This window comes from Leptodactylus fuscus, chromosome 1 (assembly GCF_031893055.1).
Source record: "Leptodactylus fuscus isolate aLepFus1 chromosome 1, aLepFus1.hap2, whole genome shotgun sequence".
Taxonomy (NCBI): Eukaryota; Metazoa; Chordata; class Amphibia; order Anura; family Leptodactylidae; genus Leptodactylus; species Leptodactylus fuscus.
The window spans coordinates 83,031,933-83,048,967 of record NC_134265.1 but is presented as its reverse complement, the minus strand read 5'-3'; positions in this window follow the sequence as shown (position 1 = coordinate 83,048,967).

Genomic DNA, 17,035 nt, shown 5'->3' with positions numbered 1-17,035 from the left:
AAAGTCAAATTTTCAGTGTCACACATAAATTGACATTTTTCAGAGTTACAGTAAATCTTTTTTTCCACTTTAAATTTTTATTATTTTGGCATTTTACTAATTTGTCGTAACATTGATGTGAACAACAACTTTTTTTAATTTCAAAATTTTTATTGATTTTATATATGCAATACATATTATGTAGTATAAACTATAACAACAATTTTTTTAACTGTATTTTTTTCATAAAAATGTAAATTTATGCACCTTACACAAATATATAAAACATTTACACCCAATTAACAATATAGTGCATCCCATCCCCCCTCCCTCCAGTGTAATCTATAAGTAGTTCACAGACAAAACTATCTATTGTGGTGCTTTTTGGTACACAATGCCTCTGGTATTACATTCAGGTGCATTCCTGTATATGAAAAGGTTTTTGGGGTTACCCACTCTAGAGAAAGCAACGTACAAATGTCCATGTGAAGAACACGGGCTCTCCAAATTAATGCTGGCTACTTTAAGTGATTGACCTTGTGCTTTGTTTAGGGTAAGTTCACACTGGGTTTTTTGGACCGTAACCTGAGGCGGTCCAAAATACAGATAGCTGCGACTGGATGCTGCGCAATGCATCCACTCGCGCCCTCTGCTCCAGATTAGACCCAAATGAATGAGCCTAGTTGGGAGGGAGTGTCATCAGGCGGATGCCGCGAGGCGAAACGGCCTAAAGAATTAACATCTCGCTTCTTTTTCCAGGAGTCGGAACAAAACGGCTCCCGGAAAACGCCTCCACTTGCAGAAAAAAAAGCTTCCTTCAGGTGGATTCCGCCTGCAAAAACCAATACAGTCAATGGGTGGCATAAAATCCACGTTGCAGATTTGGGCGCAGAATTGTCAAAAAACGCACGGAAAAAAACTCTAGAGTTTTTTTCAAGGCCCATGCATTATGCTGAAGGAAAAAAATAAAAAGACAAAAAATGCTCCAAAAACCTCTTCAAAAAACCATTTCTTAATTCCTGAAGCGGATTTTTTTCCTCGCCAAAATCCTCACCAAAAACTGTTCTAGCAGAAAAAAAGAAACCATTGAAGTCAATGGGAGGCTTTTTTTTCAGTGCTGAAATTCCACACCAGATTCTTCACCATTTTCCTCCGTGTGAGTGGACCCATACTATGACTTGAAGGAGCTGACATCTCAGTAATGAAAACCACCTCACAGGCAGACTTGTGGAGTTGCCCAAAGCAACCAATCAGAGCTCAGCTTTCACTTTACCTCAGCAGCTTCAGTGATGAAAGCTCCTGTATAGTCAGCAATAATGGCAATCTTACTATCAGGCAGATTTCACCTGACCAATATTTCTGCTCAGTAAGGCTGCTTGCCAGTGGCGTAACTAGGAATGGCGGGGCCCCGTGGCGAACTTTTGACATGGGCCCCCCCCCCCCCCATCCCAACTGACGCCGAAGACCTCGACTGACCCCCTCCTCCGCACTCTATTATGTCCCTTACTTACTTGCCCCTGCACACAGTATTAACCCCAATAGTGTCCCCTGCACACACAGTATTAACCCCAATAGTGTCCCCTGCACACACAGTATTAACCCCAATAGTGTCCCCTGCACACACAGTATTAACCCCTATAGTGTCCCCTGCACACACAGTGTTAACCCCTATAGTGTCCCCTGCACACACAGTGTTAACCCCTATAGTGTCCCCTGCACACACAGTGTTAACCCCTATAGTGTCCCCTGCACACACAGTGTTAACCCCTATAGTGTCCCCTGCACACACAGTGTTATCCCCTATAGTGTCCCCTGCACACACAGTGTTAACCCCTATAGTGTCCCCTGCACACACAGTGTTAACCCCTATAGTGTCCCCTACACACACAGTGTTAACCCCTATAGTGTCCCCTGCACACACAGTGTTAACCCCTATAGTGTCCCCTGCACACAGTGTTAACCCCAATAGTGTCCCTCTGTGGACACTCATAAACAATTATTATACTCTGGGGTCTTTTCAGACCCCAGAGTATAATAATCGGAGACTAAATCGGGAATAAAAACATTAAAAAAAAACCCCACTGTTGCTTCTTACCTGTTCCCCGGCTCCTGTGCTGTGCTGTCCTCCTCTCGCGTCCTTCGTTAATGACGTCGGACGTCACATGACCCGGGAAGCATGCCGGGTTCATGTGACGTCAGAGACGTCAGACAGCAGTAGGACGGAGGCCTGGCAGGATCGCGGAGAGGTAAGTAACAGTGTTTTATGTTTATTACCTCTCCCGATCCGCCGGTCATTATACTCGGGGGTCTGCAAAGACCCCCGAGTATAATGATAGCCTCTGTGGGGCCCGCGGTGTCACTTGCCGATCCCGGCCCAGCCAGGATCAGCAAGTGAATAGGGCCCGTAACTGCCTATTGAAAAAAACCGCAGCGGTAGCGGCTGTCACCGGGCCCCCTAATGGCCCGGGCCCTGTGGCAGCTGCTACTGCTGCTACCACGGTAGTTACGCCCCTGCTGCTTGCACACTACAGGAGCTTTCACGAGTCTCTGAGCCGTGGATTATATGGAGCTGCAAAATTCACAGCTTTGTGCACAAAGAAGTCTAAAGACCAAATCCATGGCCTGGAGGCCCGTGAAAAGTACTGTAGTGTGCAAGCAGCCACTAAGGATACCAGACATTTTGTCAGTGCGTATATGTATGTGTGTGCGCATATGTGTGGTCCGTGTTTGCGTCTGTGCATGCATGTGATCCATGGATTTGTATGCATCTGTGCATACACGTGTGTGGTCCATATATATGTATGCGTGCGTGTGATCCATGTATTTGTGCGTGTGCAGTGCAAGTGTCTATGCGTGCAGTAGTTGTGTGTGCTCTGTTCGTCTGTGTGTATAGTTTGCATCCATCCGAGTGTGTTTGCGTGTGTGTGTGTGTGTGCGCCTGTGGTATTTATGGGGTGGTGTTTGTGTTGTGTGTGTCTAGACTGCTCTGGCATTTGTGTGGTGTTGTGCTTGTGGGTTGGTGTCTGTGTGATGTTTATATGGTGTTTTTAAAAATGTTTGTGTGTTCTGTGTGGTGGTGCGGCCCCTTCAGCAGCGACTCTTTGGCGCTGTCACTATAATCCGTCCCTGTCAGTCACAACTGTTGTTTTCCCCTCAGCGCTAGCGAGATGTAATGTGCGCAGTATTCTGCTCCTATGGGTGGCGAGGGGGCGTGCCAAATTTCTGTCAAATCGGGCGAGAACTGCGGATTTCTATAGAGCGGACTAGTACAGAATTTGAGTTTTATATACTGTATATATAGATTTATGATCAGGATTTATTTATGATATTTTTTTCATTGTGTAAGTGCAAAACTAAGCTTTTCTGATAATCTTCATTAAATATTAACTATCATTTTATGCTGTAGCGTCTGTGTAACTCATTCACTTAGCTGGCTGTCAGTGGCATAACTAGGAACGGCGGGGCCCCATGGCGAACTTTTGACATGCCCCCCCCCCGACTGACACCGATGCCGAAGACCTCGACCGACCCCCTCCTACGCATTCCTGCACACTCTACTATGCCCCATAGTGGCCCCTGCACACAGTATTATACCCCATAGTGGCCCCTCCACACAGTATTATCCCCCATAGTGGCCCCTCCACAGTATTACCCCCCATAGTGGCCCCTCCACACAGTATTATCCCCCATAGTGGCCCCTGCACACAGTATTATGTCCCACTGTGGACACCCATAAACAATTATTATACTCTGGGGTCTTTTCAGACCCCAGAGTATAATAATCGGAGACCCAGGGGGAGAAAAACATAAAAAAACCTTTTACTCACCTACCTCCCGGCTCCTACACTGTCAGCCTCTGAAGTAGTCCATCTTCAATAACGTCAGACGTCACATGACCCGGGACGCAGGCCGGGGTCATAAGACGTCAGACGACTAGGCCGAAGCCTGACTGGATCGTGGAGAGGTAAGTAACAGTGTTTTTTATGTTTCTTACCTCTCCCGGGCCGCCGATCACTATACTTGGGGGTCCGAAAAGACCCCCAAGTATAATGATAGCAGCGGTAGCAGTTGTCACCAGGCCCCTAATGTCCCTGGCCCTGTGGCAGCTGCCTCTGCTGCTACGGCGGTAGTTACGCCACTGCTGGCTGTATTGCTGCTTCTGACATACATGAAAGTGAGCGAAGACAGGAAAATCCTGGACTCACAGACATCATATCCATCATATATAACTGTGAGACATACAAAAGCAATAAGTATGAAACTAGAAGCAAAATTGGATGTTAGGACATAGTAGTGCAAAATTCAGTTCGTCACAGGGCATTGGTGTGAGTACTATACACTTATTATTCTTCACAGAATACTATTTATGTAACCACTTCAGGGTTCCTTAGCAAAAGAAAAAAGAACCAAGAACTCCATAAAACATTTCCTTCATATGTATTAAATTAGTATTAAAAACCACATTGAACTATTGACCAGCTTAGCAGTCTGGTAAGAAACTAAAGACTCTTTAGTCTAGCACTGCTTGCTTTTAATTGACATCTACAGTCCTATGAAAAAGTTTGGGCACCCCTATTAATCTTAATCATTTTTAGTTCTAAATATTTTGGTATTTGCAACAGCCATTTCAGTTTGATATATCTAATAACTGATGGACACAGTAATATTTCAGGATTGAAATGAGGTTTATTGTACTAACAGAAAATGTGCAATATGCATTAAACCAAAATTTGACCGATGCAAAAGTATGGGCACCTCAACAGAAAAGTGACATTAATATTTAGTAGATCCTCCTTTTGCAAAGATAACAGCCTCTAGTCGCTTCCTGTAGCTTTTAATCAGTTCCTGGATCCTGGATAAAGGTATTTTGGACAAACAATTCAAGTTCAGTTAAGTTAGATGGTCGCCGAGCATGGACAGCCCGCTTCAAATCATCCCACAGATGTTCAATGATATTCAGGTCTGGAGACTGGGATGGCCATTCCAGAACATTGTAATTGTTCCTCTGCATGAATGCCTGAGTTGATTTGGAGCGGTGTTTTGGATCATTGTCTTGCTGAAATATCCATCCCCGGCGTAACTTCAACTTCGTCACTGATTCTTGAACATTATTCTCAAGAATCTGATGATACTGAGTGGAATCCATGCGACCCTTAACTTTAACAAGATTCCCGGTGCCGGCATTGGCCACACAGCCCCAAAGCATGATGGAACCTCCACCAAATTTTACAGTGGGTAGCAAGTGTTTTTCTAGGAATGCTGTTTCTTTTTGGACGCCATGCATAACGCCTTTTTTTTTATAACCAAACAACTCAATCTTTGTTTCCAAAATGAAGTTGGCTTCTCCAAATGTGCTTTTGCATACCTCAGGCAACTCTATTTGTGGCGTACGTGCAGAAACGGCTTCTTTCTCATCACTCTCCCATACAGCTTCTCCTTGTGCAAAGTGCGCTGTATTGCTGACTGATGCACAGTGACACCATCTGCAGCAAGATGATGCTGCAGCTCTTTGGAGGTGGTCTGTGGATTGTCCTTGACTGTTCTCACCATTCTTCTTCTCTGCCTTTCTGATATTTTTCTTGGCCTGCCACTTCTGGGCTTAACAAGAACTGTCCCTGTGGTCTTCCATTTCCTTACTATGTTCCTCACAGTGGAAACTGACAGGTTAAATCTCTGAGACAACTTTTTGTATCCTTCCCCTGAACAACTATGTTGAACAATCTTTGTTTTCAGATCATTTGAGAGCGGGCTGTCCATGTTCGGCGACCATCTAACTTAACTGAACTTGAATTGTTTTGTAGAAAGAAATGGTCCAAAATACCTTCATCCAGGATCCAGGAACTGATTAAAAGCTACAGGAAGCGACTAGAGGCTGTTATCTTTGCAAAAGGAGGATCTACTAAGTATTAATGTCACTTTTCTGTTGAGGTGCCCATATTTTTGCACCGGTCAAATTTTGGTTTAATGCATATTGCGCATTTTCTGTTAGTACAATAAACCTCATTTCAATCCTGAAATATTACTGTGTCCATCAGTTATTAGATATATCAAACTGAAATGGCTGTTGCAAACACCAAAATATTTAGAACTAAAAATGATTCAGATTAATAGGGGTGCCCAAACTTTTTCATAGGACTGTATATATATCCATGTAAACCTATGCAAAAAAATTTTTTATCATAATGATGACTTGCACTATATTGCCAGCTTGTCCATTCATTCAGCTGATTGATCAAGCCTTATAAATCCAAGCAAACCCACTCTTCCTTAAAGTGTATCTTGGAACCATGAACATTATTATCACTTGTGCTATAACCCGGGACCACAAAAATTGACCCATAAAATATTTTCATAACACTTTCTTGAATAACTTTGTAAATGTTTGACCTGTTTTCAGAGAAAAGATCTCTACAATTTTGTTTGGATGAGTTATACTTGTATAATTTCAGAAAGTCATTGCTTAAGATGGATAATGTTACATATAATCGAGATGCTAATGCTGAAGGTTTCTGGCACTTGGACAAAAAACATTTCAGGAGGATGAACAATACTTTATAAACACATGATTTTTACCCTGGAGAATTGCCCAAAAGAATAAACCGAATCACAATGACATATACAGCACTATATATATACATGTATACTTTCTGACATTGCTTTTTGATTCTAATAGCAAAATGGAGCTTATTGCTTATTCAGTTGACTCGTGGTGGGCTAAATTTCAGGGGGCTATGGGATATGGGCTCAACATAAACCGTCATGGTACTTTTTTTCTTTATTTAAAGGAGTTCTCATACCACAACTTGTTTCTAAATTGTTATGACCTTCCAATGAGACGAACTCCGTACTCAACTAGCCGGAAAAACATCACACAACTGACCATGGGTGATCAATACATAGGTCACATAGATGTTAATCCTGAAAGTAGAAACAAAGCAGCTTCATATATATACATGACCCAATTTTTGTGTTTTATTAAAGGGGTTTTCTGGATTAAAAATATTGATATATTGATGGGTCATCGATATCACTCATATCACAACCAACCCCCCACTGATTAGATGTTCTCTAGAGATGAGCGAGTACTGTTCGGATCAGCCGATCCGAACAGCACGCTCGCATAGAAATGAATGGACGTAGCCGGCACGCGGGGGGTTAAGCGGCCGGCCGCTGTCAAAGTGGAAGTACCAGGTGCATCCATTCATTTCTATGGAGCGTGCTGTTCGGATCGGCTGATCCGAACAGTACTCGCTCATCTCTAATGTTCTCAACAGCTGAATTACAGAGAGAGGAGCAGGAAGCAGTCAGCACTGTTCTCTGTGTAATGGCCACATTAGGGTGCGTTCACACTTGCGCCCCTGTAAGTCTGCCGTGTTTCTGTCCTAATCCCCAGTAAAATGGGGACAGTGGACAGTTTGCCGGTGGTCGGTTTTAAAAACCATTCATTTGAATGAGTATTTAAAGCAAAGCGTTGGTGTCCATATACCGTCTCTTTGCCTGGAAACGTTTTTTTTGCACGGACACAAAGTCTGACATGCAGTACTTTGTGTCTGTCCAAAAAACAGGTTTCCCCACAGACATATGCATATGGACACCGACGGTTTTCTTTAAATACCCATTCAAATGAATGGGTTATAAAACTGACCACCATGAAGCCGTCCTATGTCCAGTTTTCCTGGGGTTTAGGATGTAAACACGGGGAACTGACATAGATGCACAGAGGAGCAAGTGTGAACAACTCCTTACTTTGTTCATATTGCATCTTTTCTTATCCTGGCTATTTCCATGTGGTTAACATGCCATTTACAGCTCTCTCTGTTGCAGGCACAACTCTATTTGTAAATACATAATGGAATACATAAGTACATGGTGGAAAGGGGATATGCCTTACGCTAGGTTCACACCTGCATTCAGCACTCCGTTCTGTGCTTTCTGTCTTCTACATGCAAGAAGACGGAAACCACAGACCGGGTCCGGCCGTGAGCGGCGGTGAGCATTTAATGCTTTCCGCCGTGAAACAGTTTTTTTTAATCCGGACACAGAGTACTGCATGTCCGACTCTGTGTCCGGATTATAAAACCCGGTTTCGCGGTGGAGAGCATAAAACGCTCACCGCCGCTCACGGCCGGACATCTTTCTCACCCATTCAAATGAATGGGTGAGAAAGAATCCTGCAGGTTTCCGTCTCCTGCTCTGTTTTATGCAGGAAACGGAAACCTGCAGAACGGACCCCTTGGACGCAGATGTGAACGAGCCCTTAGAGATTTTCCAATATAATGACCAATGACTAATATAGAAGAAAGGTTGTTGTATTGTATAGAGAGATGGCCAAGCATCGAAGACTAAGCTTCCTTCCATAGAATTCTAATCTTGTAACGAAAATGAACTGGTTTTCCTTCAGTCACACCTAGAGGTAGACAGCTGGTATTTTGTTGTAAGTGTTGACTCCCACACTCAATAAATAATCTAAGTCCTAGTCTTGCGGAACCTTAACTTTTTTCTTTTCCTTTATACAATACAACAGAAGTTTTCTTTACAGTCATAATAACTGATCATTTAGTTTGTATTCCTCATGATAACATTTTTGATCTATTGCCACCACCCAATGGAAGTAACCAATAAATGGTGTTGTCAATAATGGCCAATAATGCTCAACCAACTTCACCAGTCCGCTTCCCAAGTTGAGGCAGTTTTGAAAGGTCATATAGGGTACCTGATGGTAGTGGTAATTATTCCAGGGTTCTTCCAGTTGGTGATATTCCTCAGCCTCACTGAGCCAGGTGATGATCAGAATGGCCTAGGATGGTTGGTGCAGGAAAGACTCGGGAGACAGAAGTTGCAATTGAAAAAATGTTGGAAATTTATTGAAGTAGGCAACAGCAATAGGAGTACCTCCTAGATGGGTGCAGTAATGCAATGGAAGTTCCACTGTGGGATGTGGTATGAGCCAGGTAATGGCTTTCTCAGCAATGGTTGCCCAATTTAAAAGTGTCAAGCCAGTACCTAAAGTCTCCACTTTTGTATAACTATGTCAATGGTACCTACAAGGTAGACAGGTGTAGGTAACTTCTTTTGTACAGCGTGCTGATTAAAATGAAAAAAAAAAAATCAAAGATGAGGTGCTTGGAATGTCATGCAATAATTATAAGGCTGGCGACCCCTATAATAAAGTCATATACCATAAACCATAACACAGAAGTGCTGCCACGAGATGCTTCTGGACACATGCGTTTACTGCTATTTCCCAGGATATACCTGTGCTTTCCCATTAGAAGCAATGAAAATGTGCAGGCTTCAATTAGTGGTAAATGCATATGTCCAACCATGCAGCAGCATCCTTAGGGTGGTGACACATTATGTACTGTATGTGGATATAGTTAAAGCTGCATCCAGTCCTAGGCCACTGGTACTTTCATTTTAATATAAAATTGCATTCACATGGTGCATTTTTGCACAAAATGCATACATTTTTATTGGAAAACTGCCTGCTTTTTTGTGCAAAAACATATCGTCATACATAAAAATGTCCCATAGTGGTCCTTAGTGACCCCACTACGTGGTATAATGTCCCATGGCGACCCCTCCACACAGTATAATGTTCAATATTGGCCCCTTTACACAGTCTAATGTCCCATAGTGGCTGCTTTACACGGTATAAGATCCCATAGTAGCCCATCCACACAGTATAAAGTCCCATAGTGGGCCCTCCACACAGTATTGTATACCAACAAATTTTCCAAAAATTTCACCACTCACCAGCTATTATTATAATCTGACGTCTCTTCAGACCCCAAAGTATAATAAGTGAAGAGCCAGGAGAGGTGATGAAACATAAAGCACAATGTTACTTATTTCTCCTGTGCTCCAGAGTTACCCCTTGTTCTCTTTGGCACTTTTGCCTGACATCAGTGACCAATGATTGGGTCACAGGGGTTATTATGTGTCATGACGCTGATGTTACCCTTGAAGTCTTATCAGTGGTCTCTGATGTCAGACAGAATTGCTGAAGAGAACAGGAAGTCACTCTGGAGCACAGGAGAGATGAGTAACTTTTTTTTATGTTTTATCACCTCCCCTGGCCCTCCATTTATTATACTCTGGTGTCTGAAGAGACCCCAGAGTATAATAATAATGTAAGGGAATTGCTGGGTGTGCAATTCCCTAGTGCTGCTGTTGGAACAATGTCCCTGTCTACTTGTCTGAACTGTCCTAGGTGACAGATGACAATTAGCTGGCAAAACCCTTCCTACAAATAAGTGTCACACAGAATAAGACAGGACAAAACAACACATAATCGAAGTCAGCAAGCCAAGGGTCAAAAGCCAGAGAGACAAAGCAGTACAAAATCATAATCCAAAAGAATAGTCACAAGGGAAGCAAAAGGTCAGAGGTCAGTAACACAATAGAAACAGCAAGTAGGAAGCTAGCAAGGACAAAGTCGCAGAACAGAGTAAAAATAGCCAGAAAACCTGTGTGGGCTGATGACCTGTATATAGGAAGTCTAGGAACTGACCCTGACACAGGTAAGGCTAAGATTAACTATTAGATGGACAGAGGGAAACAAGGTGCAAGAGATGGGTGTGGTAGAAATTCAATTGCAGAGCAGAGCAGTGTTCAGACAGAGCAACAAAAAACTCTAAGCAAAGAATCAAACTGAACTCGCCTCCTGTGCCACAGTGTGTGAGTGTAGGGTGGCGCGGATACCTGAACAGGCGGAGATGTTACAAATAGAGATGAGTGAGTAGTGAAATATTCGAGATTCGATATTTGTTTCGAGTAGAGCCTCAATATTTGACTATTCGATCGAATATCGAATCCCATTACAGTCTATGGGAAAAAATGCTCATTTCAGGGGAAACCACTATTCGACTAAAGGAGAGTCACCAAGTCCACGAGTAGCAGGAGGAGAGTGTTTAGGAGGAGCGTGTGCAGTTAAAGCGCACGGATCCCATTATAGTCTATGGGGTCCGTGCGCTTTAACTGCACAGCGCTTGCAGTTGCGCTGATATTCCATTCGGAGGGGGGCTCCTCCTGCGGACTCCTTCCAGACAGGAGGCAAACGCTAATGTGAACCGGCCCTTACTCGTCCTGCAGAACCAGCATTGATTGGCCAAATGCTATACACTTTATAGCATTTGGCAAATCAACGCTGGTTCTGCAGCAGGCTCGTCCTTGCTAGTCGGGAGAGCTGGCAGCTTGCTGTTACGAGGGAGCTTACTTTTTCTCATTTTGACCAGCGTTGATTGGCCAGTGTACAGCATTTGGCCAATCAACGCTAGTTCTGCCGGAGGCTCGTCTGTGAGGAGGCGGAGTCTAAGATCGTACCACAGCAGTCTCCATTGTGGTCCGATCTTAGACTCCACCTCCTCACAGACGAGCCCCCGGCAGAACCAGTGTTGATTGGCCAAATGCTGTACACTGACCAATCAACGCTGGTCAATGCATTCCTATGAGAAAAAGTAAGCTCCCTCGTAACAGCAAGCTGCCAGCTCTCCCGACTAGCAAGGATGAGCCTGCTGCAGAACCAGCGTTGATTTGCCAAATGCTATACACTGTATAGCAATCGGCAAATCAACGCTAGTTCTGAATCAAATCTTTACTGCAAATAGCGATAGTATTCGAACGAGTATGAGTTTTTTTAATACGGTAGTATTCGTTCGAATACCTACTTGATCGAATACTACTCGCTCATCTCTAGTTACAAATAACAGTTTAATTTCAGATGTATTTGGTCTGAACAAACCTACTAGGCATGTTTATCCAAGTGCTGTCCCGTCAGAAACTTGGGCTGCCGTGCTAGGAAAATATGCCAAGATTGGAACACTTGTTAGGGGATGCCAACTGCTGTTCTAGGACATCTCAATAGTTCCTCTAAACTGGCACTTTCTTCTGATTTCAATGGTGGTTCCATTCTGTTCCTAGACATTTTCATGGAGCTGCATAAGCTGCATAGGACATGCTCCATAACCTCTGGAATGGAATGGAGCATCAGAACCCCCCTTGGACTGTACACTTGGTTGTGTTCATGAGACCAAACATTTCTTTCCATTATGTGATATAATTTAGATTTTCTTTGCAATCATGATTCCTAATCATTTAGTTATGAGTCAGAAATACAATTTGTATTCTTCACAATAACCTTTTTTGATATATCAATTTAATCTGATTTAACACATATTGCATCCTGTGTGATTAATATAATGTACTTCATTAGCTAGAGTTTGGAGATTTCATAGTTATGACCTGCTCTACTTTACAAGGTTATTTATCCAGGACATTGAGATGTCTTCGACTATGAATGCTTTGCATGTTAATTTTGAAAGTGAATATTGCTGAAGTATCATTGCAAGTAAAAGGTGTGCTAATAGTACTAGCATTATGTCTTGCAGCAGGGGTTAGGCCATAAAACACAATAACTAGTACATGCCTCAGGCAGGATTGTACCTGTAGGACAGTGGTGAATTTAGCCTCTCTGCTGCCTGAGGCGGACAATCAAAAGACGTGCCCCCCAGATTGAATACTGGGGGGGAGGGGGGGTGCTAGTGGTAACATTACAGTGAATACAATGCAGTAATATTTTGTGCAGTAATACTGACAGGAGACGTCTTCCCACATTTCCCATCTCTTCCCTTTGGACAGCCATGACCACTTCTTCCAGCTGTGACTTGACTCTGTAATGTTTGCAACACAGACATCTTTGACTTCTCACTTCTCCACGCACCCAACTCTCATATATATATTTATTATATTCCACAGCGCCCCCTGCAGCCTACAGTATGCCCCACAGTGGCACAATAGACCGTGGGGCATAATACAGGTTGCAGGGGGCCGTTGTGAGGTATAACAGAGGTTGCAGGGGCCGCTGTGGGACATAATAGAGGTTAATGAATAATAGAGGTTATGAACTATTATTATACTCGGGGGCCTTTTCAGAACTCCAAGTATAATAATCGGAGACCCAGGGGAGGGGAGGGAAAATAATAAACAGTTTTACTCACCTCTCTGCGATCCGATGTTACGCCTAGCAGGTTTTGGGCCTGTATGGTAATATAGGAATCGAATACGAAGAAATCATCCAGCAAAAAATGAAGATGTAAATATAAAACTTCTTCTTTATTTCATGCTCGCAATATAAAAGTCAAAAATGTTTTTCACGCAGTCTACAGGAAAAAAGGTGCGCCAGACTAACGCGTTTCGGATGTCTATCCTTCTTCAAAGTCTATATGGTAATATCCCAGATGTCACATGGTCTGGGACATTACCATACAGGTCTGAAGCCTGTGCTAGCAGTAACAGCCTGTATGGTAATGTCCCAGACGTCACGGTGCTAGCAGTAACAGGCTGCTACTTCTAGCACAGACTTTGGACCTATATGGTACTGCTAACACAGGCTTCGGGCCTGTGTAGTAATGTCCCAGACCCAAAGCCTGCTAGGATTAACACTGGATCCCAGAGAGGTGAGTAAAACTGTTTATTATGATCCTTCCCCTCCCCTGGGGCTCCGATTATTATTTTCAGGATACTCCAGCAGGTAGCGGCCCATTAAAAAATATATTACTTACCCACCTTGCCGCTGCTGCTCCTGCTCCTGCTGCCACCGCCTCCTCCATTCATCCAGCAATAAGATGTCTGTGCATAGTGGTGATGCCGCCTGTGCTGCAACACAGAGGTCTAAATCAGCTCATGAAGGGGCTGCTCAGTTTGTTTTCAGAGCGTCCCTCTCCTGCGCTAGTTTAAAAACAAAAAAAAGTTAAAAAAAGAAATCTAATTGCTGTGGCTGCCGTCCCCTCCAAAGTTCCTCCTGGGGCAGCCACCTCACTAGAGGTGCGGCACTGCTGTAGTGCTAAAATTTCCTTCTGCTACATACAATATACCTCTGTTCTAAATGGCACAAGGTAAGTAGGGTCCCATTACAGATTTTGCATTGATCAATGAACTTTAGGTCACGCCTCTGTATGCAGGTGGGCACAGTGTCCAATAACACTTGTATGTCTATTAATCTGAAAATTCACAACGTTAAAGTGTTTTTCCAGAATTAGAGAAATGGGCCTGGTTTCTCCAGTGCTGTGTTGTTACTGGTATTGAAGACCATATGCATTCACTGAATTTGGGATGAGCAAATCAAATGTAATATCAGACAGACCCCATGGACAAAAGAGGCACCATTACTGTAGTCAAAGATGGCGCTTAGACCAAATAATTCTATCCAAGGTACTGCAAAAGCACAAGTTTGAAGGCATATACTAATTCCTTCTATGCCTTGTAACCTTTTCAGCCTTTTCTTATTAAGATTGTGTCCCTTATGATTATGAATTTTCATCTTGCATTTCTTTCCTCTAGTTGTAAAAAAAAATCACGTACTCAATAAAGAACATTCATAGTTTTATGCAATTTCAAAATTTTTTTGTGTACTTTTCTGACCTTTCTGCTGCCAATTTTAGCACTAGCTTGCATTACTCTTCTTCACCAAATATGTTTCCAGGTTTTAGGTTTTGCATCTGAATTGCACTGTGGATAAATGTACTATTATCTCTCTAAGTATTAGTGAACTTGTACACAGACAACAAACCCCTTAGAATTACCTACACCTAGTCAACGTGTCCTGACATCAGCTCAAAGGGGCACTAAAATAAGCTTAGACATTTAATAATTTAATATAATACCATATATATTGTAAGCCAATGGCCGGCAAAATAATGGAGGGGGTGTACATCTCGCCCAGACTTCTCAGGTGGGCAAGATGAGAGAAAGTCCAGGAATGACTTGTTCTCAGCAGACAGCTTTTGTTTGCTGAGCATATTGTTACATGCTCAGTATTGGGCTGGATTTTTTAGGAATGTCAGGTGGCAGTGGGACCTGTTATTCCACACCCCCTCCAGTCCACACATTGTGGATGTTTCTGCAGCGTGTCAGCTGCTGTGGATTGTCCTCATCAGTGAGGTTTAAAAAGGTCAGCTCCAGCAGCAAGACTTTGGACAGAGCTGGGCTGCAGAGCCAGCTGGAAGGTCATACTGTGGGAGCTGTGTCTTGTACCATTCAATTTTGCTGTTGAATCTGCTATTATAGGTGAGGTAACCTATTTATGTGTTTAGCCAGAGCCTAGCCAGGCAGGTATTTATTTTGTATTGTTTTTTTTTTTCTTTGGCTGTTGCTGCACTGTCTCTTGTGGAGTAAAAACAAAACTCTACCTTTTTGGACTAAAAATTTAGACTTGTGTGTCTATGCCACCCCACCTAGCAACCTCAGACCTTGACAATATATATATATATATATATATATATATATATATATATATATATACACCGTATTTTTCAGACTATAAGATGCACTTTTTCCCAAAAAAATTTCGGAGGAAAATGAGAGTGCGTCTTATAGTCCGAAGATGCTGGAAGACGCCGTGCTTCTGCCACCACTGGTTTTCTGCGGCGGCAGGAGAGTAATGCTGCGGGCCCCGGCACCTGTGCCAGCGGCTAAAACCCTCCCTGGCATCCGCCTTTCTATTACAGCGGATGCCGGGTCTGTAAGTAAAGGCAGCCGATCACCATAACAAGGAGACGCCGGAGCTAATGATCAGAGATCACAGGCATCAAAGTCCCCCCCCCAAAGATTAAAATTAGCCCCAGGGCCGGCCCCCACTGGCCCCATATCTTTAGAATTGAAGCCGGCACCTAGGCGGCGAGGTTGACCTGTGCCAGTGACAGCCGGGAGCCTAATGAAGGCTCCCAGGCCTGTCATGGCAATATTACTATCGCAGCTAGTCTATGACCAGCCGCGATAGTAATGTACAGAATCTCCCATAGACGGCAATACAAATGATTGCAGGTTCAAGCCCCCTAAGTGGGGCTAATAAAATAGAAAAAAAATAATAAAAAATAAAATAAATAAAAGTTCACCTAAATCACCTCCTTTCCCTAGAACACATATAAAAGTATAAATTTACTTTGAAACACATACACATTAGGTATCCCTGTGTCCGCAAATTCCCGGTCTACTAATATTTTTCCTGTACAGTGAACGTCAAAATCAAAAGTGCTGAACCGCCGTGTTTTTCTCACCGTTTTGCCTCTGATTTAAATAAAAGGTGATCTAAGCAATAGACATTTCCAAAAATGGTATAACTAAAAAGTACATCTGGCCCCACAAAAAAAAATCCCTATGCATCTCCGTACAGCTGCAGGGTCACCTATCAATGTGGACTTGCAGCCGTTGCAAAACTACAACTCCCATACATATAAATATTTTACCATTTTTTGCATGAAAAATTTTTTTCCCCTATTTTTCTCCTCTAAAACCTAGGTGCGTCTTATAGTCCAGTGCATCTAATAGTCCGAAAAATACACAACTGATAAAGATTTCTGCCATTATTTCCTGTGCCTCCATGACCCAGGAATCCATAGGTCTAGATAAAGTTGACATATTTGTTCTGCTTCATGTACAGTAAGGGGTTTGTATATGCAATTTTACCTCTAATAAAAGGCAGTACTCCCAAATTTCATGCAGCAGTGCAATGTTCTTTATTGGAGCGGACAGTACAGCTTCTCCCCAGCCATTAATTGTTTTATGATTAGCCATTAGCTATTAATTAGCTATACGACTATTCTGTAACTGTAGCTATCTGGACAGACACCACTGGGATTTTTATTCAGGTTTGCATGTCCTGCCTAAAGCATTTACTAATAGAATTTCTTGGTTGCCATTAATCACTCTCAGTAAACCTGTCTTCTCCCACTGAGCTATATTTGTAACATAAGCACAAGTTAACCTTTTGATTTATAGATCACAAGTGTAAAAATGATGTGGGCTTAGAATAGCACACTTACATCATATAAAAGGGTGATGTGCAGTATTACCGCCGACCTGGCAGATATAATTGTTTGTACTCCTCTCCACCTATACGGATTAAAGCTAGGCTTGTATGACTATAGTTGTCTGACAAGGCCCAGTGCTAAATTGAGGCTTTTTGGTAGCCGTACCCCAAATTGACACCCGTGAAACTCGACCCGTATGTATGCTGGATTTACCGGCCTCATGTCGGGAGAGGGATTCCCAGCATTAT